Source organism: Motacilla alba, chromosome 1A (genome assembly GCF_015832195.1).
Source record: "Motacilla alba alba isolate MOTALB_02 chromosome 1A, Motacilla_alba_V1.0_pri, whole genome shotgun sequence".
In the NCBI taxonomy this organism is placed as follows: Eukaryota; Metazoa; Chordata; class Aves; order Passeriformes; family Motacillidae; genus Motacilla; species Motacilla alba.
In genome coordinates, this window is record NC_052031.1 from 58121158 (window position 1) to 58146303 (window position 25146).

A 25146-nucleotide genomic window follows, 5' to 3' on the forward strand; every position below is an offset into this window, starting at 1 on the left:
GCAATGTTGGACTGATACTGAAATCAGACAACAAAACTTTCTAACACAATTTTGAGTATCAGACAGCAGGCATTCTTTATTACAGTGCTGGACACATCAGAAGGATAGCTCTGTTAATCTGATGTGTGTCCAGAAGGTAAAACAAGGTATTTATTCCATCATGATCATACATATTGATTAGAGTGTACTTCTGGCTGATACATAACCATCACTTTTCATAGAACTAATTTGCATGCAGCTGCCTCCTACTCAGGAGTCTTTTAATGTCTTTTAATGTCCCTAGAGGGTTGTCTGAAGGGGTCTTTGGTTGTTGTACTCACCAAGTGCCCCCAGTATTACAGATGACATTTCCTTGAACTTCTTTTAGGGCATGTGCTGTTTCTTCTTTTTACATAACTTGTCCCAAAAAGCCACTATAATCCTCATTATCTGTTTATCTACTGGTTCCAGCTACATTTATCATCTTGCATGCACACTTTTACATTCTTTTATCATTTTTTGTTAATTGGTCTTTAAGCTCTATCCAGCAACTTCAGGAGAACTGAAAATTTCTCTTCTCTGTGTTCTCTGTCAGGACAGGACTTTGAGTAATCTGGTGTAGTGGAAGGTGACCTGCCCATGGTGGAGTGGGGTGGAAGCAGAAAATAGTTATTTTCCAACCCAGACTGTTCTGTGGTTCTGTGAGCTTCTATGAAGTATGCATGCAGACACAAAGCTAGATCTAGCACGTTGGTTGCTAGATCAACCATAAACCAGATCCAAGCTCCTCAGAATATTCCAGATGTCTGTGCTTAAATTCCCAGAGCAGTTATTATACTTCCCACTTCCTTACAATTTCTTCAAGACCCTAACATCGGTCCCATAATAAAGAGGACCGTAATAAAGCCGTACATGACAAAATACAAATTTCTTCAGCACAGGGAATAACTCTGTACAGAAGCATTGTCATGATTCAGCATGTCTCACATGCATAATTTATCATACTACAGGTTGTTTTGGGGAGGAGGAACGGATTTGGCTTTACAATGAGGAGTTGTTAAGAGGTAAATGTCATTCTCTGATTAAGAATATCAGTGGAAGGGACAAGCCATATATTCTCAAGCCTTGACCTGCCAACACATAAGGAAAAAATGCCTCCAGAAGCACTCTCCTGAAGTACACCTTCTGCCTCCCAGTCCAGCTGCCTCCGTCCCTTTACTAAGAGTCACCAAGTGGTAGGAGAGTCCTGTAGTCCTCTTTCCTCCCCCTCACCGGTTTGGTTATCCAACACCCTATGATGTTGTGCTAACAATGCATTGTGACAGAAGCTTGCAGGCTGAGAGCATGCCATGAATGGTGAAATGGATTCTGGAATTAAAATTAAGGAGGATGGTACAGTTTCTGCAAGGTGAAAATTAGCAAAAACGACATTAGAAAGTGTCTATTGAGGAACAGGCAATAACTGAAGAATGACTGATTAGTATTGAGAGCAAACATGATCAGAAACTCAGTAAATAATACATTTGTGAAGAGTAATAGCAAGTCATAAGATCATCAAACTGGGTAGTTCCTGTAACTGGTATGAACTATTTCTTTAACAGATGTCAACACAGGAAAATAGCAATACTATGTAATGGTACAAAGATCACCCTGTGAAAGAACTGAGTAGAGGCTTTGTTGCAAATGATGATCCCCGTGAGGCAGTGTCCCAAAGATTAGTAAAATAATAGGATTATGTTTCCTGCAAAGTTTGTTTGCTTGGGATGTTTGCAAAGCTTGCTCAAACTGTTGTAAAATCTGTAGTTGCATGGCATCTGAACAGCATCTGATTAAAAATGAAAGTTTGAACTTGCATAATTTGAATTTGAATGTAGAGCCTTCCTGTTAGTGATGGCATCATATTAGGAGTACTTGGAACAGAAACAAAAAGGGCATGGAAGAACAGAAAAAAACACCCTGAGATAACGAAGCATTCAGTAAATGTAGACAAAGGAGCAAGGAAAAAAAGCTTTTAAATGTAACTACATTGTTCAGGCAAAGTGTGACAACGATCAGTGAAAGAAGTGGTATCTCATTATACTGACCTGGGTGCACAGCTTTTGGCCACAGCTACACCACACCTGACCATCAAGGAATACTGGCAGGGCTGGCTCGGGGCTTTTGGAAAAGGTCATGCAGACAAACTCACCACAACGCAATATGTGCTGTACTTGCTTTTGTCTGAAAACAGCTGATAGTTTTGTCTAGTTTCTGATGGAAGACGACTCGTTGGGCTCTCCAGTGTTTCACTGGAATGAGTCAAACCAATGAAGAAAGAATGACAATGGTGACAAGCTGATAGCTGGAAATCAAGATGACTAGCTAGGAAACATCCAGAAGCTGATGCTGCTTCTCTCTTTCCTTGCTATGCTACTCATTACTTCTGTTTACAATTTGTTTTGCTACCTCCTCTGCTTCTTCTGGACATCCAAATGTCCAAGGAAAATTCCAGAAGCATTTTGCCTTCTGTTCAGATATACACTTTGTGGCTGCAGTCTAGATCTTTGCCATTTGTAATCTACATTCCTGCGATATACTCCACAAAAAGTTATCATTCAGAAACTTCAGCTGCAGAAAGAAATGGCTGCCACTTGCACTGAAGAACTTCTCAATGGAGATCTCATAACTAGAAGTTTCTTGCACTTAAAATTTACTTGCTGGCTCTTATTTCCTCCTTTTGTCCCTGGTTCAATTTGTCTCTTTCTTGTATTTCTAGATTTTCTAGTAGTCACTTGGCCTTGCAAATCTTCCCAGATTACCGCTAAACATCAGCATGTGCATTTCCTCCTCTTAAAACAGCCATGGGACACTAAACAGTCTCTTTCCAAAGTTGTTTTTTTTTTTGGTTTTTTTGGTTTTTTTTTTTTTTTTACAGACTAAAATAAAATCATGGGGCTTTGCAGTGTGCCAGCCCACTTTAACCTTTATGTGGCAACAGTGAAGGAAGTAGGGAGGAGACTCAGCGCTCCATCTGTGTCATTAAAAAATGCTTTTGACATAGTAGTCATCCAAGACATAGATCTGGCAGCTTTCTGGCCAGGCTCTACTACAGCAACACAAAGCAGTCACTGGGAGGATGTGTCACAGAATATACTGCCTTTACTGGTCTGTGTCCTTTTGAGAAACGGACACCTTAATATGTGGTTGGTTTTCAAAATCTGTAAAATATAAAATAAATTCACTGGGAGCAAGATGAATGCATTAGGAATTCATGGTTAGGCAAACGTAATATATTAACTTTTCCAGCAACAGTGAAGTAGGAGAACTTTACATACTAAAACATCTGGAAAAAGCAATGAATGAGCATAGTGCCTCCCAAGCTCTGAAGGCTGAATTAGGAATTGATCTAGAATACAGCTTAGATCTGTAGGCTGCCTTTTTTGAACTCCACAATCAAGAACCCATCAAACTACACTTACTTGTCCTTTCAGTAAGGAGAGGGTAAGAAAAATTACCCGGTTCAGGTAATTTCTTAGGATTTTCAACTTTCTGTTTTCCGTACTAATATATACAGATACACACATAAAACTTTTCTTCCAGATTGGAGGATGGTTTCTTGGAAACCTTTTTTTTGTCCGATTATTTATGCTCTTTACCCAAGTAAAATATTTCTCCAGCACCTGGCAAATAACAACTGAGACTTTCACAATTGAGAAGAGATTTGCTTGACCAGTTTCAGCTGGAAGCTCACCACAGAGAAGGCTGGGTCCAGCACTCTGGAGTGTGCCAGCTGACATATAATGTTTCCAGTTCTCCATACAACATACCTCCACTGTAAACTATGGAATAATATAATCTCTGCAAACTTTCCTATTGGTTTCATGGTCACAGAATACACACTGCTTTTGTAAATTAACCCTGGGTGCATCCCATTAGATTCCCTTTGAGGGAAAAGGAGTTTGCCTAAGGTGAAAGGCAACATGCCAGGTCTGAACATCCAGTATTAGATAAAAACTGATGGAAATGATTGTGGTATTCACAACTCCTTTTTCCTCCAAAGGTATTTTTTTAGTTTTCACTTTCATTGAAAATTCCACAAACACATGGAAACAGCCTAGATATACATGAACATATCACAATTAATGTCTCCTGACAATGCTCTATCCACTTGTTCTGTCAGACACTTACAGGTCCCATCTCTAATTCCCAATGCACCTTTGGAACCCTCTGTCTGTCTCTCCTAGGGGTGAGTAGGATTCTAGATCTGCCCATGTAGAGATGGTGTGGTTCAAAACTTAATGTCTTCCCCTTCCAAGTCCCTGTGCTCCCTGGCTGTGCAGTGTCAATGGAAGTGGGGCATCCCAGGGTAAGGAGCACAGATCGGCCCTGATTATTTAAGAATGCAACTGCAAGCTAATCTCTGATGAGTTAAACCCAGATATTCAAACAAATAATCAGGCCAACAGACCATATTCCTAAATTATCACAGGCCAGCTCCAAATCTGTCACATCGAGTTTCTTTTCTGACACGTAAAAGGCCAGAAATATCTTTCTGCAGCAGCACAAGTAACCTCATTGGGTATTAGACTCATTTCAAGGAACTTGGGAATTGCCCAGTGGGGGCCACAGCTCCTGTTGATGAATCTCAGTAATTATAAAGCAGGGGGTATAGTTGTATTGCCTGTGGGTTTGAAATTCAGTAATAATTGATTGCTTAGCTCCCTACCTGCCCAAGCACTTCCCTTGCCCTGTCTCGATGATCCTTGTGGGTCCCTCTCAACTCAGCATATTCTGTGATTCCTTATCTCATGAGGGTTTCCTACTCAGGTTCTTGTTAGCACTGTTGCTAGAACAAAATTAAGCACTGCCAACTCCTGGCAATATATGAACAAAACAGCGTTTCCTCAAGTCACCTGGCTCTGCTGGGAGACTGTAATCTACCAGAATGAGATTGTGCCCTGACTTCATTCCTGAAAAGGGACTTCCTAGTCTCCTTTTTGAAGGAGGGTGGAGAAGGAAAATGTTGCTTTAACAGTCAGGTTGTAGGTGAATGTACATGGAAAAGAAGCCCTCCATATCTTTTCACTTCCCTAGCATGAGTCCAGCTGCAAGGAGAATCAAAGATTCATTTAACATAAAGGATCCCAGGTTTTAAAATGTGCTTCCATTCCAATTGGGAAAGAGTTTCCCCAGATTTAAAATGCTTTTTAAAGGAAAGTATTGTGACTTACCCTGGATTTGATTAAAAACTCTGCTTTCAATACATATATTTCATTTGGATTTTGATATTTCATTTATTACTATGTTAAATAATTTAGATACATGAAGTATTTGGAACTTTTTCCTCCATAACACCTAAAAGACACTTACAAAGTTACTAAAACTTTTGCTTCAAATTCACAGTTTGCTGAAGCATTTTTATTGAAACAACTAAAAGAAAAAGAAAAAAAACCCCAAACCTCTTCAGACTGCAAAGGAAGATGATCATTACCTCCTTACTGGTATTCCTTGCTGACCTCACCTGTTTTTCAATAATTCCTTCACAGGCTGTGCCATTTTTTCCCCATAGAGCTTTAACTGAATACCCATAGTAAGGTACATTTTGTTCTCTTAGTCTTGTTGAACATCAGAGGTTTGTTTTCCCTCTTGTTGACAGCAGATCACATTAAATTACTAAAAACAGCCCAGGACCAAAAACACATTAATTTTCACTTCTATTCTGAAAAGTCTCCATATAATAGAGTTATGCAATCATGTATTTCTTTTCCTAGTGATTTTAAGGTCAGATGTTCTCAGTTTAAAGGTAAAGGGTATTTTTAAAGTATTATTCGCTCTTTTAAGCTACTGCAATTTGCAATTTAAAGGTCATAATATTCCTTCCTGATCAACAGTACTCCTAATGAACCCTTATTTTTGACCAGAAAGTCCCTCTCTTTCAACTCAGGCTTTCCGGGGCACCTATATGAATCACATTAAGGAATCAGTTGGGAGGAATAGGATCTCTCTCTTTCACTTCATTTTAAACATTGGGTATATTCAGAAATGCCCTACTTTGCACACAGGCATTACATCTGTGTGAGGGATTTGCATCAGTGTGACTAAATTGATTTTGCTGCCTCATTGCACATTTGCCTAATGTCAACAAGGCCTTTACTGTTGGCTATGCTGAACTAACAAGAATAGAAAAGTAGCATCGAAAACTTTCTTTAAGGTTGTTTGGAGATAGGATTCCGACTATACCTACAGGGAAAATAAGAAGGATTGGTATGCTTTCACATGTTGCTGTTTATAGACAGTTGGTTTTCAAAGATGCAAAGCTTATTAGAAAATTCAGAGTCCATCAATTTAAGTCAAAGGAACATGCTACAAATTTCCTAGCAGAAAGATAAAACTAATCTTGTCTTGGGTACTAAAATTCTTACTTGCAGTGGTAACTAGCTAGTAAATAAAATATTCAGCTCTTCAAAAGCCTTTGAGTATTCTGAGCTTCTCTCTCATTGTGTCCCAAGTGTTGTCCCCACAACTAAACCAAACTCACATTGGACAACAGGCACCAGGACCAGCTGGAGCCAAACCAACTCTTCTGTTTCATTATGCAACTTCTCTGAAGAGCCCTGAATAGAGGGCAGGACAACAAAATAGAGGATAAACAAGTCACAGTCCTGGTTAAAAGCCACAGTGGATAGAGAGAGGACTGTGTTACTTGGAATAACACCTTCTGAGCCCTTCAACCATCTGTGTCTGAACAGACCTCAAGATTGCTGCACAGAAATGTCAAGGCTCTAACCTGGCCTCTCAGCCATGAAAGTCTTCTTTGCCATAGGAGACATGGCAATATGACTCATTTCAGCCCCAAGACATAAGGGATAAGATATCCCAAGCTTCTCTCCAATTTGTTCATTCTGCCATCACTATTTTTGGTATTAATTCTTAGGGGATTACATGATAATGGAACTATTTATGGTATTAATTCTTAGGGTAGTATAATGAAATTAAAAGGAGTAGATTATATATATAAGAACTTTGGTTAGATAATATCTAAACCCCACAGATTTTGCTCTGGGTTACCTCAAGACATTTATGGATCTAGGCAAATGCTGAACATCTAAGAGCATTTCCTTTTTAAAAATCTTTTTGTTTGGGTAATATCTGGGGGAGATAGATAAGGTTCATTTTGCCTTTGCTTTTCCACATGCAATTTCCAGCTGTTCAGAAATTCCTTCCTGGGGTTATGATGTGATACACAACCCTTTTGGCAGCAGTGCCAGGGATGAAGTGGTGCCACATCAGCTGCTCAAATGTTCAGTCATGCCTGCTGTGTGTTCCAGTTTTTTGGTCGGGGAGGGGGTTATCATGCTTTGGTTGGCTGCAAGAAAGAGAATCTTCAAAAATCAATGACTATGCCAGTGGCAGCTCTACAGTGCCCCATCACAAGAGAGTTACAGAGCATTGATGGTACCATGATGCCCACTTTCCAGCTTCTCAGCCATGCTCTCTTCTGGATTTAAAATAAAGGGGTGATTCTTAATTGCATTTATGATCAGAAATTGAAGGTGTTAAGACTGATACCAGCTTTTACATCTGTTGACTTGTTTTATTTGAAATTTCTGATATTAATAGAGGAGTCAAAATGAGGCTTCAACTATGAGCCTTCAGAAGTTCTGGTTAGGAGGGATAAATAGCCATATATCAGGCATATTTTAATTAGATTTCCTATGAAATCATGTAGGTGCTGATAGACCTCTTAGAAATATTTCTACCAAACATTGTCATATTCTGCCCCTCTTACAGCCTTAGTACATATTTTTGCTCATGTTCGGAGCAGTCAGCACTGTGTAGTCATGCAATACTCTGACAAAACCTGTTCCTTCACTCATGTGTATTTCCATCCTAAATCAAACGTGAGAAAAGCAAGCAGAATTTGACCCTAAATTGGAGAGCTTTGCCAAAAGATATGTATGACAGTCACAGGAACCTGACCTCCAGATCTGTGGAGCTGCATATTTATGATTTTCCAGTGCTTGAATAGATTATAAAATAAGCCAGCCTGTAAATACAAGGGAAAATCTAACTGCAGCGTTACGAAGTTGTGCAATGCAGCACTTCAGATTTGTTTTCCTCATAAATCTATAGAACTGTGGGCAGTATGTAAGTAAATAGCTGCCTAATTTATTTCTTGTACTTCTATTCAAACAAGTCATACCCCAAAGGAATATTTTAGTAATATGTCTAGAGTATAATTAATTTTAATATATTTTTGAGGGTATCATTTGACATTTCAGGATATAGGATCAAGGATTATGGTTCATGCATCAGAGGCATATTCTGGACTTAAACACAACTGGATTTAGTTTATAGATATGCACACACACATGTATATAACAGACATATTTATATTTTATATATATACACATGCATCAGTCACATGCTTCCCTGGGGAAAATAGTCTATAGCTCTGTTTGCATTTGCACAGAAATTGCATTTTCCTGTCCCATGGGCCTGTTGTGAGGGACCTCAAATACTGAGATATCTCACATGTTGTAATTGGAAATAATATTAAATGTGCAGCAGACAGATATCCTAAATGTTAAAATGAAGTTGGAACTCGGAAGTAATTTCTAATTTGCCATTATCATCATCTAGTAAAAGATTAAAATAAGGAGAATATTGCAAATTTTTTTCCCGGTCTCAAGTAATAACTGGGTGTATTTTTGCCCTGGGAGACAGCTCACAGCTAATGACACAATTTTCATTTCAGATATTGACCAAAGCAAAATTTTCCCAAGTTATTATTCCTACAGAGATTATACTGCATTATGAATAACATAGCAAGGATACTTAAAATTCAGATTCTCAGGAGATATGGTTCACCATAACTCCACCAATGTAGCAAGAACTAGACCAAGTTGGAGTTCCTGACAGTCTGTCACAGTGTTCCTACCCACAGCTTCACAGTTACTGAAACCTTAGTTCACCTTTACAAAATACATAATTTTATTTCTTAGTTTCTGCTTGATTAATCACAGGTGAGTGACAAACCAAGAAGAATTAATGTAAAACCAGATCTGAATAGCAGCAGTATCAAACAATGAACATGACAACCCTTTTTTTTTCCTTGAAAAAAATTGAACAACCAAAATAGGAGTGGTAAAAGAAATGTACATTAGCTTATTACCCCCCACCATTTTCTGATAAAAGGAAGTAGCTGTGATAAAACTACATAACAGCATAATTAGTTGTCCACTGATTTGTAAAATATAAGATAGAAGTTGCTTTAAATTATTTATAGTTATCCAATAGACCAGTGCAGATTTTTTTTCCATTCTGTAGTTTTCTACAGTTTTGCCCTGATATGAATGCTAAATAGCTCAAGTTAATGATTCCTGCTCTTGCCACTGGAATGATGCCAGTCCAATACCTTTCACAGTTTCAGGTGCATTTGTTAATCTGTTCCTTTCATTTTCCTACCTCATTTTTCTTATGTACATTCTTTTGTATAACAAATGAAAAAAAATTATATATTATTATTGTCAGTATCTATTTCCAGAGTCTGCAGAGAGTAGGAGCCTTCACCCTCTGATATTTTTTTCCCCGAGTGCATTTACTGTTAATATTCCATTTCAGTCTTTCCATTCCTTTACTCACATTTTGCCACACTTCACTGCCTTCTTCCCAATGTTGCTGCATTCTTGTTGCAGCCTCTAAGATTTCCCCCCAGTGTTGTGCTAGCTTGGTGCTGACTGCTATGTAACAATCACATCCCAATAGCATTCTAGGCTGTGTCAGATCAGAGTCACACAGGAGTCATGTCAGATATACCACACTCCTCTTATATGGTTACCTGTGAGGTGCAGTAGCTGAGGCACAGAGTTATATTAAAAAAAAATGCCTAAGGACTTGTAGAGGAAATACAGGGAGCTGAAGAAAACCAGTGTTTCAAATAAAAGAGAAGAGTTTCTTCCATTTAACAAGGTAGTGGAAAAAAGAAACTGTGTAAGTGATATTGCAAGCCACTGAAAATTGAGTGATTCAGACTTCGAAGCAACCAACATTTACCTCTCATATATACCTTGGTGAAAGCAGTATTTCACTCTTTCCCTCTTCAGGTCATGTGGCCATCACCAGCTTGGCAGAGGATGGAAATACAATCAGGCAGTGCAGGGAAATGAGGCAGGTGTGCACCTATGCTTCGGGGTCCATAAGAGCTGCTGCACTGGGACTGAAGAGTACTGGGAGCTTTCTGTGATCTGCTCAGCCAGGGCCAGTGCTGTGTGTCCGGTTAAAAGTCCTTCCTCTTGGGTTGCACAGGGAGTATTTCTTAGCTCGAAGGGGAGAAGAGGAAAAGAAAATAATAGCCCAGGTGGGAACACTCCATCTGTTTGCCCAGACTAGGAGCCTGGAGATCAAAAAGGCTGCACACATTTCAAGCAGATTTCTCTGAAACGGGGAAAGAACTGCTTTACAGCTTATGGTAATAGGCTGCTTTTCATGGACTCTAATGTTTAACACAAAAGGGAGTAGGAGGGAAAAAAAAAAAAGAGAGAGAGAGAGGAAAATCCTTTTTTGACCAACCCCTAATTCTTTTCCAATGGACTTAACATTTTTAAGTGGAAACAGCTATCCCTGGCTAGGCTTCCATAGCCTGAACATGGAAATAAATACAAATTTCCTGCAATGATTTGTTCTAGCACGTCCTTAAACAACGGATTGCTCTGTTTTATTTGACAATAAGTAGATATAAATATTAAAAATGAACCAGAGACAAAATAAAATCTGAACATGATTGTATAGCAAGAGGGAAGAGAAAATCAGGTTGATTGAACAATATGGAATATAAAGAGAATAGATATTTCCATAATTTTCTTATTTGCAGTCATATGGAGAAATCTTTCAAATACAGAAGATGCCCTGTATTTTAGAATTTGCTCCAGAGCTTGTCATTACAGAACAGTTTCACAAATATCAAGTAAAAATAAATTTGGAAAAAAAAGATTACTTCATAGTATCCATTCAAGAATTTTGCACAATAAAATGACAGTAGACTGCCCTTACATAAATATATAAACTATGCCAAGGAAAAAGAGTGCTGGTAAACATAGTAGTTAATACACCATCTATTGTTCTCATATTCACTAAGCATCCCATAGAAATTAGGTGCATTTCTGTACAACCATCACCATTTCTTCTTCCATTCAGCCCTAGAGTAGTAACTGGAATGTTAGGGTGGGAGTTGATTATGCAGCTTTGGCAGTGAATTGGTTTGTATCCAAACATAAAATGAGTTGTCTTGCAGAATGATAGAAGGGGATTTAACTTTGCTGAGTCAAATTTCAGTAAAGCAAACAGACACAGAGGGTCAAATGAAATAAAGGTCCTGTGTCACTGGAACAAAACTATATTGCTAAACAAGCTTTGGATAGGGTTTGGAGTTTCAAATGCTCGTTTATTGCTGTGGCAATATGGATCACAGGAAATCTTTTAAACCCTTTGTTAAACATAGAAAAATGGAAGGGAAAAAAGAAGAATAAAAATATTTAGAATGCAGAAAAGTCAGGCTTTCATTTTAAAACTCCAATTTGCATTCACCGTCTAAAGTCTGTGTGAGAAAAGCACTGTTGTTTAACAGGCTTAGATATAGCAAGCAAGACAAAGTATTTGGTTTTCTATTTAAGAAAAGAGAGTTATTCAGTTCACGGAGATGGGCTGGAAATTCTACTGGTGCTGTTGACAGAGCCCAGTCCTTCCCTGGAGAGGCAGTGCCGTATGGGAGAGGGACAAAGAGAGCTCAAGAGCTGCAGGGAAAGGGAACTCAGCCTCTCTCGCTGGTGTTGGCACTGAATGGCAAATTCATTGCTGGAGAATTTCAGGACAGCATATTGTCTGTTGGTCACATGGAAATATGGAATTGCAGCAATGCCCTGCTGTTTCTAACACAGCTTTTTGGATGTTTGTTAACAGCATCACAGCAGCTCTCCAAAAGACAGCTTTAGTACCTCAAACAGATTTTTCTCAAACAGAAATTGAAGGGAAACACAGGTGAAAAAGGAAAGAACAGGGGAGGGAAGGAAAAGTACAAACCAGGCTGTTGTGCATCTGCTGCCTACCTATCTTTCTGCAGTTTGGGTCAAAGTAAGCATCCTTGCAGCTCAAGATTCGGGTCACCAGGGAGTCAGAATAGCCCACCACTCATGATTTTGTTCATTAGCAAAGTTTACTCTACCATATCAATTTTGCCCCGTGAGAGTGACAAAAAATAGTAGGGTCTTGGAGTGTGTCCTCCACGCACACCAACCCCCTCTTCCATGCAGTCTTGGAATATGATCTGTCCTAAGATAAGAATACCATGTGGGAATTGCAGGAGGAACTGTCTGGATGCTTGCATAATTAATGCATTCCAGAGGCGGGGGAGTGGTGATGGCTGTGATTGATCTGGGTACACATGGGCCTGCAAAAGGGTACAAAATGCTCCTGGAGCCCAGGCCAAATGGCAAACTGACCTCCCGAGGCTGCAGGGCAGCTTCCAGGTGGATCCCACCCCTGCAGGGACACCTGCAGGGTACATCCAGCCCGAGGATGGGAACACTCAGGTTTGGACAGGTGGGTAACACGTGGAGATAAAATCCTAATGTAGCTCCATGGGTGCTTTGCTGCTTTGCAATTGTGCTTTCTGCAAACCTACATGTCTCCAGCTGACCCTGTGTTATAGTCCTTCAGACATGCTTATACTATACATTTATATATGCATTAGCAACATTTAGATACTGTGTTAGCAATAAATCTCATCATAATCACCCACATAATCAGTGTCATACTTCTTACACCTGACTGAGAGTCTTCTCTCTACTACTCTGCTAGACTACTACTGAGTCTAGTCTCACTTTTTTTATCTTTACTGGACATGACTTCAGCATTGTCCTTGGGGCTTTTCACTGGGTCTTGTTTTCTTGAAGAAGCTGTTATTTTGTGTTTAATTTTCACTGATCTTTGCAAATTGTTTTATGTAACAGTCAGAGCTGTACACTGGTCACCTTGAACTACTTAGAGCATAGGCCTTGGCACAACAGAATCTAATTTTTCTTGTTTGCAAGGACATTCCTTATCTTCTCTAAGGAATAAAAGTCTGTATAGTGGTCACTAAAGATATTAGAATGCTTTTTATAAGATTAAATGCATTAATACTGCTGTCCTGTCTAAACAATATGAAATGGTATCATGCAGGACTTTTTACTTGACACACATTCTCAAGGGGAGCTAGTGTAAAACAAATCAGACATCTCTGACGTGTCTGACAGGCTGTAGGGGAAAATGTGCTGTGGTTAAAAATTCTGGTGTCTTCTGTGACAAAACTTACATCTTGCAAGTTTGGTGTAAGGACTTAAAAGCTGAGAGAAGACAGCTTTTGTGCCAGTGACAGGTATATGAAAAGTCATGGTGCATGTTTAATAGAGATTATTTTGATTTCAACAGAACACTTTCCTAAGAGGTCCCATTTGCTATGGATGAACATGAGCTGTAAGAGTTTAGTCAACACAAGAAAAACATGGGTCTGCCTTCCTTGGGTCCCAGCAACACAGATGTTCAAATCAAGAGAACAGAGTTATTCAAATGCACTGTGAAGAGTTTCTCAGACAGAGATACTGGATACCAAACCTATTCTAGATGAGAACTAGGATCATAAGAAGGAATTGGGGAGTTAGGGCAGTCCAGCCAAGTAGATTGGAAGCAAAGAGTGTCTTATTGGGGAGTGAGCAAAGAGCTAATCAGATTGGGAGATCAGGAGCTGGGATCCACTGTGGCTTCCTGTAGGAGATGAGGTCTGGGATGAAGTGGGGAAAGAAAAAGGACAAGGATGGTGAGAGGCTGGAGGAGATACAGTAGGTTACCTTCTATCTGGAATATACATCTATCCAATTGCCATCCCAGCCAAGAAGCAAATCCTCAGATCATGTTTCTCACCAGTGCCCATCAGCAATCCTCTTCTGGGAGGGCTTTACTCAGAGGATAACAACCTGTGACTGGCAACGGCACTCCATTAATTCAAGTAGCAGAAATCTGTGCTGATGCTGCAGTTGTTCATCTGCTGAGGAGAACGAGGAACCAGGATAAAATTCATCTCTTTCCAGCTTGTTTTCATTTTTTTTCTGCTTAAGAAAATAAATAAAGAATTTGTTACAGAACATTACTGAGATTTCTAAGTAAAGCAATTGAAACAGGAAAGAGAAGAATCAAAGAAATTATGTTTATTCTGCTTAATTAATTTCTCCTAATGTGATATTAAGAGCTTATCTCCCCTGCTTATCCCATTTTGGTCTGAGAAGTAATTAGCCCAAACTCATTTAGAGCAGAGAATATGCTAGCTAATACAGCATAAATATTTCTTCCAGTATGTGTTTTTTCATGTATTCACTATACAGGCTTATTTTGCCCTCTCTGTTAGTACGGTGGAAAAACAAGAATGCAACTATGCAGTCAGCCTGATTTATCTGTTTTGGACATTGTGTCTGCTGCCCTTGCATTTAATCTCAGTTGTTTCTAGACTGTGCAGTCTGGTCACAGACTCTTTCCACCTCTGCGTGAGATCTAGAATATTTTGGAAGCGACTATGAAACAATAATGCCATGGCAATTTCCTCAAATATCTCCAAAATATAAAGGACCCTTTGCTCACTCAGAGGAGTAGCTTATTGCTGCCTAAGAGCAAAATGGAAACCTAATAACATTTTTCAAAGGAAAATAGGGGCCCATATTTGTGCCTTGGCTTGCATTCCCTCTCTCTTTGAAACAAGCCTCAGTATTCCAGCTTACATAAGCTACGGCTGAACCAGCCAGATCAGCCTAGAGAAAAAAGGACTCCTATCAAAACTTATTGTTTTCAGAGACAAAATTAATCCAGTATTAATCCAAGAAAACCACTGAAATTGTTGAAGAGTCTTAGCTGTTCCCATTGCTTGTGGCTTCTCTACCCAACTGATACCCTGCACAAGGGCAGAGCTGCAGCTAGAACCCAAAGAAGAAATTATTTATTAGCAGAAAAGGTGGACATTACTCTCTGTGGCAAGGGCTCTCAGTGGCTCTCATGGCCATAGGACCAGGGCACAGGAGGAGGTGAGGCAGGGCAGGGCAGGCAAGAATGCCACTTGCTTAATTTTGTACCCAGTTAGTGCTGAGAGCTTATCTGCACCTCTTGTCACTGCCCGGCCTGTTAGGGAATTAACTCAACCTCATTTACATCAGAGAATATTCTAATACAGTCTAAGTATGCCTTTCAGTCTATAATTGAATGCTCTAATTATATAACAAATTTGAATGTCACAATGTAGATTTGCTTCATCGCAGCTGTGTTCTGGCATCCATGACCTTCATCTTGATGCTCCCACTGCATAAAGGCCGGTTTCTAAAGCACATGGTCTCACCTGAGGAACAACATGTTGTATAGTACATGCAATGTGTCCTTCTTTTACTGGTGACACCAGTGTGAGCCATGGTTTATACCCCCTTGCTGCTGCCAGCCTTGCAAGCAGCAGATGATCCAGGCAGTGATATTTCAGTCAAGGTTTGGATTCCAGAAAAGAAGCCCGTTCTTTGATGCATCCCTATTCAGAAAAGTGTGTAAACATGCATGACACCTCTCTTCAGTCGGTGCTAGAAAAAAGGCACACATTTAAGACTCCCTCCTGAATAAAGTTCTCTACTTCAACCACTATATACCTATAAATACATATGGATCTTGATGGACAAACTCCCAACATTTTATACACACACACACACACACACACACACACACACACACACACACACACACACATATCTGTATTTAGTTATTTAACTTGGAGAATAAGAACAACCTCATTTGGAAATGAGGTTAAGCCTCTGTGAAAGTAATGAAAAAATTCTCATTATGAAGACATGTAAGAAACACTTATGCTCCTTTATGGATGCAGGTATCTAAAATAACAGCAGTCTGCACTCAAAACACAGACACAGGCTGCTGCTCAGGACATAGGAATATATATAGCTCAAGAAGGTGGAAAAATTTCACCAGCTACTATTGAGGAATCTGGGCTGTGTGTGGGCTTGATATTATGAGAAGTGTAGAAGAAAGCTGGGAACAGACTGGTAGAGATTTACTTTTCTAAAGAAGCATAGATTTACTGCTTTTGTGTCAAAACTTGGCTAAATAAATGACTGGGAATTGTAGCAGAAACAATGTATCCTGGATGTATTCAATGTGCCCCCTTATTTCTACAAGTAATCGCCTCAAAAAGCACACTCAGATCTTAGTTCAAACTTAATATGCAAAAACAGCTGGGTAGATAATGCAAATAAAAAAAGGACCACTTATTTTATAGTTACTACTAACCTTACAGATCGACACCAGATTGCACACCAAATATTTATGGTTAAACAGCAGAACTGTCTCTAAGACAACACAGTTTAAGACCTTTCATTCATTCTAGGTAATGAAAATAAACTGCCATTGCTAATGACACCAGTAGACTGTAGATACCTTTGAAGATACATGAAAGGCAAAGCCCCTTTAATCAGGGATCAAGTAATTTCCACTGGCATGACTACCTGAGTCCCACACCTGCCAAATCTTCTTGACATGGACATTCTCCCCAGTCCACCATGGATGCAGCAATTACACAGTTATGCCTCGGCAAGAGGGTTTTCCTGTTTAAATAAGTTTATTTCCCTGTTTAAATAAGTTTTGTTTAAATAAGCTATTGTTTTACTTCAGCTCCTTGAAGTATTTGGTGCAGTGCTTTTTCCTGGACAGCAGCTACCCCTGGCATCTCTGGAGCAAGAGCATTATTTTCCTCCCCTTTGGTAAGGTTCACAACTATTATCTCCAGTGGCAAGCTCTAATGCAAGTTTTGCTTTGCAGAGCAAACAAAGCACTTATGGAGAATATATTGGATCCTATTTGCAGCCCCTATGTTATTCTTGCTGTGGAAGGTAGCATCTTCCATTTCTTACTGTCATTCCTTCTTGTTTCCAGCGCAACAGTTGGGATCGATCACCATCATTCCTGTCAGGTGAGTCTTCTTCACACACACTGGATCATCTCTGGGGGAATTCTTGGGAGCTGCCATTCAGAGGATGCACAACAATTACATCCTGTGCTCCCTGCTGACTGTGGTGGAAGGAGAAGTGGTGGTGGGCAGTTCAACTCTGTGCTGAGACAGAGACCAACATTCAGACTTTTTCATAGGCACTTTCTTTTTCTCAAGGCATCTAGTTTTCCTAGCATCTTTGATATCTCTGTTTTCCAGGATCTATTTTAGCATTGTCATTACATGTAAATAATAATTCTAAAAAGTTTTTTTTTTCATCTGGAACTGAGTATCTTGAATTTCCATATGCTGAAATGAGTGGTGGAAGACTTTCCTATTTTTACTGTCAGTTCTTTCCTAATTAGTCAGAAGTGGGATATGGACAGGACTGGCAAGCTCTGCTTTCCCAGAATTTGTGTTTTCTAGCATGACTTTGATGCTTGGTATTAAGCTTTCAGGGATGTTTGCTTTGATAACTGATTTTGAATCCTGTCTGGCTTACTTATTTTGCTAAGTTATGTATTTTCACCATTTTTTCAGGTCTATGGCTCAATAACACAGTGCTACTAGCACAATTTATGCTTCCAAGATACGTGCAATCTGCACATATCCATGGAATGCTGCTGCTTGTGTTGCCTACACAGTAGCTAGGTGTGATAATGCTAAGCAGCCCTAGAAAGCAAGTGTAGCCTTGCTTCACACCAGTGTTCAAAGTGAACCAGCCTCTTACTTAGATGGACTCCCAGATGCAGCCATCCACCCCTCTCTGCAAGACTGTGATGACAGAGTAAGAGCTGAGTGCTGAAGTTCCACAAGGCACTCCTGAGGCCCATGTCAAGAAACCTGAAAAAATAATCAATGAAGCTGGTGATGAGCAAAGCATGCCATTGCATGTGTTCTTTCAGGACACTCCTTTGCATGAATATCTGGTTTTCTGGGCCTGAGTCCAGAGGGTGCTCTCCTCTAATTCTGTGTCATCTTGCACAGTATTCCACTGCAAATGACCTCCCCTATAGCACAGGGCAGAGAGACACTTTCCCAGTCTCACATTTTAATATTTTAACAACTCCATGTTTTCTCTTGTAAAAATGTGGCATTTTTTCCTAGCTTTTTTTCAACAACTTTTTAAATTTTACTTCTGCAGTGACATAATGGTCTCTTAGCATTTCTATTACAACCAAAATGTCTTTCAATGCATTTTTGCTGCTACCTACTGGGCTACAACTTGCTTTTCTGATGTCATCACCGCACCAACGGCAATCTCTTTTTAAAGAGATTGACATCATCTCATGTTACAGAATCTCATGTCAAAGTAGGGCTAACTTTCTGCTGCTGACTTCTTTAAAATGCTCTGCTGATCCATATTATATCTGTTGTACGTATTTCCCTATCTTTGCTTTTGATCAGCCCACTTCCTGTTTAAACTACCCACACAGGATTTTTGTAACTTGGTAAACAGGATCTGTGGTTTCCTACCAGGGCAGGAGTTTCAATTTCAAGTTTTAGGTATTTGATACATCTCTTTACATCTTTTCAAAGGACATTATTTGTCACTGATTTGTTTACTCTCACATTCCTTCCTGTAATTGCACACTTTTTGTTGTCTCGGCAATGTGGAAGATCAGACAGCTACATACAGAAGCTGAGCTGGGTAGCACCACAGACCTCCTGGCCCTGGTACAGTGGAAGCCATGGGAGAGATAAACTCAAGGCAAGAACAAAAGTGAACATATCATGCCTGGTCACTCTGACCCCTCTGACGAGAGAAGGTGTAACAAGGACATTGCTGGCAAAAAAAGAATGTAACAGGGACTTGATCACTGAAAAGATTGTGTTGCTAAGGGAACAGAGGCAAAGGGGTCCTAGTGGAATGTTTTGCATGGACATTAGAGAACTATAAATACTGGTGATTAGTGTAATAAACTGGCTTTGCTTGCACAGATGGTCTGTGTCCCTTCAATCACTGCAGAGCGCTATAGAATTTTTATTTCAGAGATTTTGTTTTCTTTATGATGCACCCTTTTTGGGCTTACCTGATTCGTTCTGCCCATCCCTCCCAGACTTTTCTGCTTGGCATTACAAAGACCATCACTGATACCAGCAGTCATATAGAACATCTGACCTTTCAGGGTGTTTGTGTCAGTATCTATTTCTGAGTCTTTTTGCCATCTGGCAAGACCCACATGTTTAAGCCAGCAAGGTGCTTAAAAATACATCAAACAACAAATACAGATCAGTCTGTCTCCCACCATATTGGTAGATCTTTCACACTCAAACTATTTTAACACAAGGCCTAGGTAGGCTATGTGGCCCCAAGTCTGCTTGATTAAAAAAAGGTTGCTAACCTATAAGTGACAATACAAGCACTTAAGCCAAGCAAGATATATAAAAAAAGGCTGAAACAAGAACAGAAGTGAAATTGTTGAGTTGGCAGCAATCGCTTGCGGACTCATGGAAAAAATAACAACTGAAATAACTCTAAAACTCTGAGAAAAAAAAATAGAATATAGCAACTCAGCAAAACCAAGGATCATCCTATTGCAAGGAGCAATGGAGTCTGGCACTTCCCCATGTGATTGCCATCTGCCTGACCAGCAGAAATCCAGTGGTTACCTGCACCAAAGGTGGTGAGGGTATTAATGCTTAGGCTAATAGCTCATTACTCACAGCCATTTATTGTGTGTACAATCCAACAAATAGCATAATTGCTCCGTACTCATAAATTGTGTTTGTGATCCTGCTTTTGAGCCTCCATGCAGAGGAAAAGACACCCATATAAAAGTGAACAAAAATGCTGAGAGGGTTACACTACACCATTGCTCTATTTCTTGATTGCTATGTTCATCTTTGTTATGAAAGTGATCCATGAAAACAAATAGGCTGAGTTTTGGTATTTCCTAATTCCTACTATGAAGGCCATTTTGGAAGTGCATTCTTGTGTTCTTCTCCACATTTCTCTGTCATAGCCAACATTGTGCAACCTCTGTTTTGGCATGTGGGGTGCCATGCATTGCTCAGACCACCTCTTTGGTTGGCACACTTCCTTCTTCTCCATCCTAGTTGCCAGATGACAGTCTGCCTTCCTGGAATGACTCAGCCTACAAGCTGGCTGGCTCACCTGTCACTGCCCCTGTCATCCACACGTGGATATGTGTCAAGGCAGGATGTGGGTGGAGATGGAAGCACAGCCCAATTACAGAATGAAGAATGCAGGTGGGAATGCATGAAATTAATATTGGTAGAGTGGGAGCTCTGGCTTTCTTCCTCAAATCTTAAACTCTATTTACCTCTTAAGATGACTTCCAGTAGAGCAAAGAATTTGGCTGGTCTTGCAATTTAGGAATTTGGTGCTCACAGGTATATAATAGATTCAAGGCAATATTCTGTGTCATCCATTAGCTGAAGAAGCTAGCCACTGAAGCAGGAAAGAAGAAGAACAAAAAAAAAAAAGCTAGGAAAAAACGTAAATAAAAATTATTTTTTGAAGTTGAAATAAGTTATTGTTTTACTTCAGCTTAACAAGATTTAAAAAAGAAAAATTAAACAGTGATGGGAGCATCAAGGTTTGAGAGAAAATGCTGAAGAAGACGGAGGGATGAGAAAAACTTGCAATTTGGCTTATAGAACCTCCTTGCTGTCCTGTAGCAATTCTACAGACTCATCAAGGAGACAGTCGTCTTGGCTTTGGGGAAGGAAGGATGGGTGAGTCTGCTGTCCTGTACATTTTTGCTGTGTGAGCAGCCCTCAGTGACTGGCCAACACCTGATGATCTGCCCAGCAACATGACCCTGGCAGCCTGCCAGCACTTGGTGATTTAGTCCAGCAGTAGCACTGAAAACTTTCCTTCTCCACTGGTGAATGGATCAGCACAGATGTGTGACCTCACCAGGCTTAATGCAGTCAACAAAATACTTCTGGTGCACACACAGTTGTTTATCAAGCCATGCAAACATGCAGTGCTGCTGTCACCTCAAAGCAGCAGAGTTAATTTTAACACACCCCGATGTTTCCTAGAAGTCAAGGGAAATCAAGTTCCAATTGAAATTTGGGCATAAGGGTAAATGTCTGCCAAACCACGGTCTGTATACATGACCTGATGCCTGGTTTCTATTTTCTGGTTTACAAATGTTAAAAAAAATCCTTCAGTTGTGAAACTACCCAAACTCTCTTGCAACATGAGTAGGACCTTTGTTTTCTCAGACGTAATAGCACATATGGCAAAGAAAATGTATGAGTTGTGAATAGATGACTTCATATAGGTTTCAGGGCTAAAAAAGATGACTTTTCTATGCTCACAATTAACCTTACCCTCCTCAATCCCCCTTATTAATTGTTGCTGCAAATGAGCAGCTTCCTAGAGAAGAACATGACCCAAATTACTGTTGAAGCTGAAGGAACAGAGACTGCAGCTCAACTTCTCCAGCCTGAGAGCTGTATTGACACCAAGCAGCTAACACTGATCCACTGATCACAAAGCCCACAGGTAGTCCAGACAGCCTGCCCTTTTTCCTACAAAACTGGCTGGAGCTGGAGAAGGAGCTGGGACAACTAGGAGGATGATGTAGACACAAGTCCTGAACCCAAGGAAACCACGTTCCCATGGTTCCAATACTGCACTACAAATATATCTGTTAACTACCAGTGGTGTCACCTGATGGGAGCATATCAAAACAATATTTAAGAAAAAAACAATTAAATTACTCACCAAGCTAGTGAATCCTATTGACATCACATGTGGGGGTTTCGAACACATTTTGAAGGAAGTAATTATTGATAGGTGGCTAAATGGAAGAAGAGATTAAAATGCAATAATGACTTGAAAAAAATAGATCATGCTACAAATCATTTTCTTCAATAAAAATTGAGACAAACATGCTTTCAGGATACTGGAAAAAATAACCTTTGGTATAAATCAAGCCCTAATGAAAGTGTTAAATGATGCTTATATAATTATGTCACATTCCACATGGTGTGTGTTCAATACACACAATGGTGGTAGGTAACGTCATTTAGGAATGCATAGCATAGATAATCAGCAAAAAATAGATCAGTAAGTAGGGCTGACCATTATCCCTCTTCCTGCTTACATTCTCAAGTCTTTCAAAAACATTGTTTGACTATGATAAGATTTATAGTTCGATTTCTTAGCTAAATTGTGATTGAAGTGTGTGATATATACAAAGGCACATGTGATGGGACTCCATAAACCTGTGAAAAATATGGGCCCAGTGAAGTTGAGGAGAGAGAGAACACCTGAGAAATTAGGATACAGCCCCAGGAAATGGGTGAAGGATAGGAAAAGGAAGAGGAGAATGTTCCTTGTAAAGGAACTGGAAAGGGAATTCAAACACAAGAAAAATGGGGTGATGCAGGCCTGAAATGATCCTCTGCAGCAAGGATATCACATCTGACTCAAGTGCTCCAGTGTATTATCACCACTGCCCTGGTTATTAGCATGGGAGCTCAAAGTGAATTGTCACTAAACCAAACAAAACCTACACCCAGCTGCTGTCTTCTGTGTAAGAGGGAGGGGGTGTTACATCCTTTGGTAGGAACAATTTGACTTGTGGTTTGCACAGCACACCCCAAATTCAGACATATCGAGTAAAAACTGAAAACAAAGCCCTTTCAGCCCTAAGAGATTCAGTGCAGGAACATAAATTTACCCATTTTTCTGGACAGCTGTTCCCAGACTTCCTCCTCCTACATCCTTTATGAAATCTCCAAAACGCCAGAAACTGTGACACAGATTCAGTGCATTGTATTCCTTCTTCTGAACAAAGCTCTCCCATCTGGTTTCCTGATTTTGTAGGTGATAACTTAATGACTGCCACTGCTGCTTCCTGGGATTACATGGTTGGGTTTTTCCACAATGCTTCTATCAACTCATGCCCTTCTTGTGAGGAAAAAAGTTCTAGATTTAGGTTAAATCATCCTGATACAAGTGAACACTTAACCACAGCATGCTCAGTGAATTGAATAGGCTGAATTGAGACGTGTTTTCTTCATAAAAGGTATCACTGCAGTAAGAAAAGCCCACTGATCTCTTAGGAAGAATTAATTAGACAGAAAAGAGATACTGAAAGAACCTGAGCTAAATTGGTGAAAATAGGAAAAAAAGACACAGCAGTGGCTGGGGAAGTGAGGTAGTTAAGAGAAAAGAAAATAACAATGAGTTAACCAAGGGGAGAAAGTATATGATGCATTATTTCATACAACATCATTGACAAAGTATGTCAATATCAGCAGATTCCTTGCTGGATCTGTGGCAGCCCTGCAGCTCCATCCTTCCAGCCCATGGTGGGGGAGCTGCAGCCAGCTTTGTTTCACTCACCGGGCGAGGAGCGGCATTGTGGGACCCTTGTTAAAGTCCTAGAGTGGTTTAAGCAGCTTAAATTGCTTTATAAGCTTACAGTATCTAAGCCTTCAAAGCTGCTTAAAGCTATTTAAGCCGCTTAAGACACTTTAGTCTGTTGGTGTGTGCAATGGGGCTGTACCAACACCCTGGCCTGCAAAGCAAAGAGTCCACCTTCATATTTACAACTGCCAGCAATGAAATCACCTCACTGGGGCTGCCCTGAGCAAGCTCTGCTCAGCTGAGTTCTCTCCTCTTGGGTCATAGAATCACAGAACAGCTTGGTTTGGAAGGTCATCTACCCCAACTCCCATTGTCTAATTGTCCCTCTCTGTACTTTGGGATTAAGGCTGCCCTCGACACCTAACATGTTTGTACCAGGGTCTTTGAAATTCTGCAGGTTTTTTGCAGTCATGGATCCACGGGTGGGGTGTTTAATGATATACCTGCCACATGTATTCTGTCGGTATTTATCCATTTGCACAGCAAAATTCACGAGCTCCAGTGGTTTTCCTATGAGAGAGAAAGTTCTTGTGCAGTATGAAATCCTTATTCTGGTGTCTAAATGTCCTGTATAGTGTCAGAGTCTCCCCCAGGTCAGGGTGACCCCGAAAGGTGGAAAAGTCTCTGCTCCAACCCGTGCCTTCAAAGAAAGACTCAATAGTCTTCAGTTGTCCGCTCTCAAGGTTGTTTATTGAATGTTATCTAAAATATTTTCTTCCTGAGCTGCTGCGGTCCATTCAGCAGGTCAGACAAAGGCACACTGCCCTCCCAGGGGGCTGGTGCCATCTTTTATATCATACATTACATATCAAATGTTTATGGATTTCCCCAATGCCTATTACCTATATTGAATGATGGTTTTCTACTCTAAACCAATCTGTGAGTGCCAACATCACCAAAGACATGGAGGTTAGGAAGGAGAAAGAAGGAGGACAGGGCACACCCAAATCCCTCCATCTTAGAACTCCTGACCCCCATGTACAAAACTCAAACCCCCTGTATACAAGGCCTAAAATCCCCCTGTACAGGACTCAAAAACTCCTTCACTTTGTGATTATCTCTACTATGCTACCTAAAATTGTGTGGCTTGTAATTCTTCATACAGAGTTGGTAATTTGCTCCACGGGCTAAGATCAAAACCCCACGTGTCTTTGGGTGCATGCCAGGGTCTCAGAGCCCCCTGCCAGCTGCTCAGGCCGTCCAGGGCACCCAGAGGGATGTCCTGGGTTCTGACAGTATAGTTTTAAAAGAACAAAAGAACCAGTGGCTATTCACTGAAGTATAGCCAATTTCTGGACAGTCATAACCCTGATCCTATCTTTGAGGATCATCTTTAGCTAGATTAAAATAACAACTGTGACTGAAAACACTTCCAGTCATATTTTGGTTAACACTAATATGACTTTACAGTCATATTTTGGTTAACACTAATATGACTTTACAGTCATATTTTGGTTAACACTACAGTCCACTCTGATGAGCACAGATTTCTCTAGGAGACATTTTTGAGCCAGTTATTTTCGTATTAAGTAGTTACTAGAATTTGTCAGAAGTTTTATATGGGTTTGAATTTCTACCAAAGAGCATATTTTCTGAAAAAACTTAGTTTTAAATAGTAAAAAAGTGAAATAGAAAAATAATGGTGTTTGCTCAGTTTTCCATTGTATGATTTTAAAGAGATTTATTTTGAGCGAACACAAAAAATATCATATTGCAGGATGCTATTTTACTTGCACAGTAATTCTGGTTGGCATTTTCTTGTGTATATGAGGGC

The 25146-nt window shown here is 40.0% G+C and overlaps 2 long non-coding RNA genes across 2 annotated transcripts in view; one reads left to right on the forward strand and one right to left on the reverse strand.

Annotated features, from left to right (window-relative positions):
• Positions 1-25146, forward strand: part of LOC119708015 — a 30431-nt gene that overhangs the window by 1407 nt on the left and 3878 nt on the right. The window contains exon 2 of the long non-coding RNA XR_005258944.1: positions 16960-20227. This is a non-coding gene — a long non-coding RNA (uncharacterized LOC119708015). The remainder of the gene's footprint in view (positions 1-16959; positions 20228-25146) is intronic.
• Positions 55-25146, reverse strand: LOC119708014. The gene is made up of 3 exons (XR_005258943.1): positions 21720-25146; positions 16938-20465; positions 55-14102 (listed from the first exon to the last, which is right to left on the reverse strand). It is a non-coding gene; the product is annotated as an uncharacterized LOC119708014 (long non-coding RNA).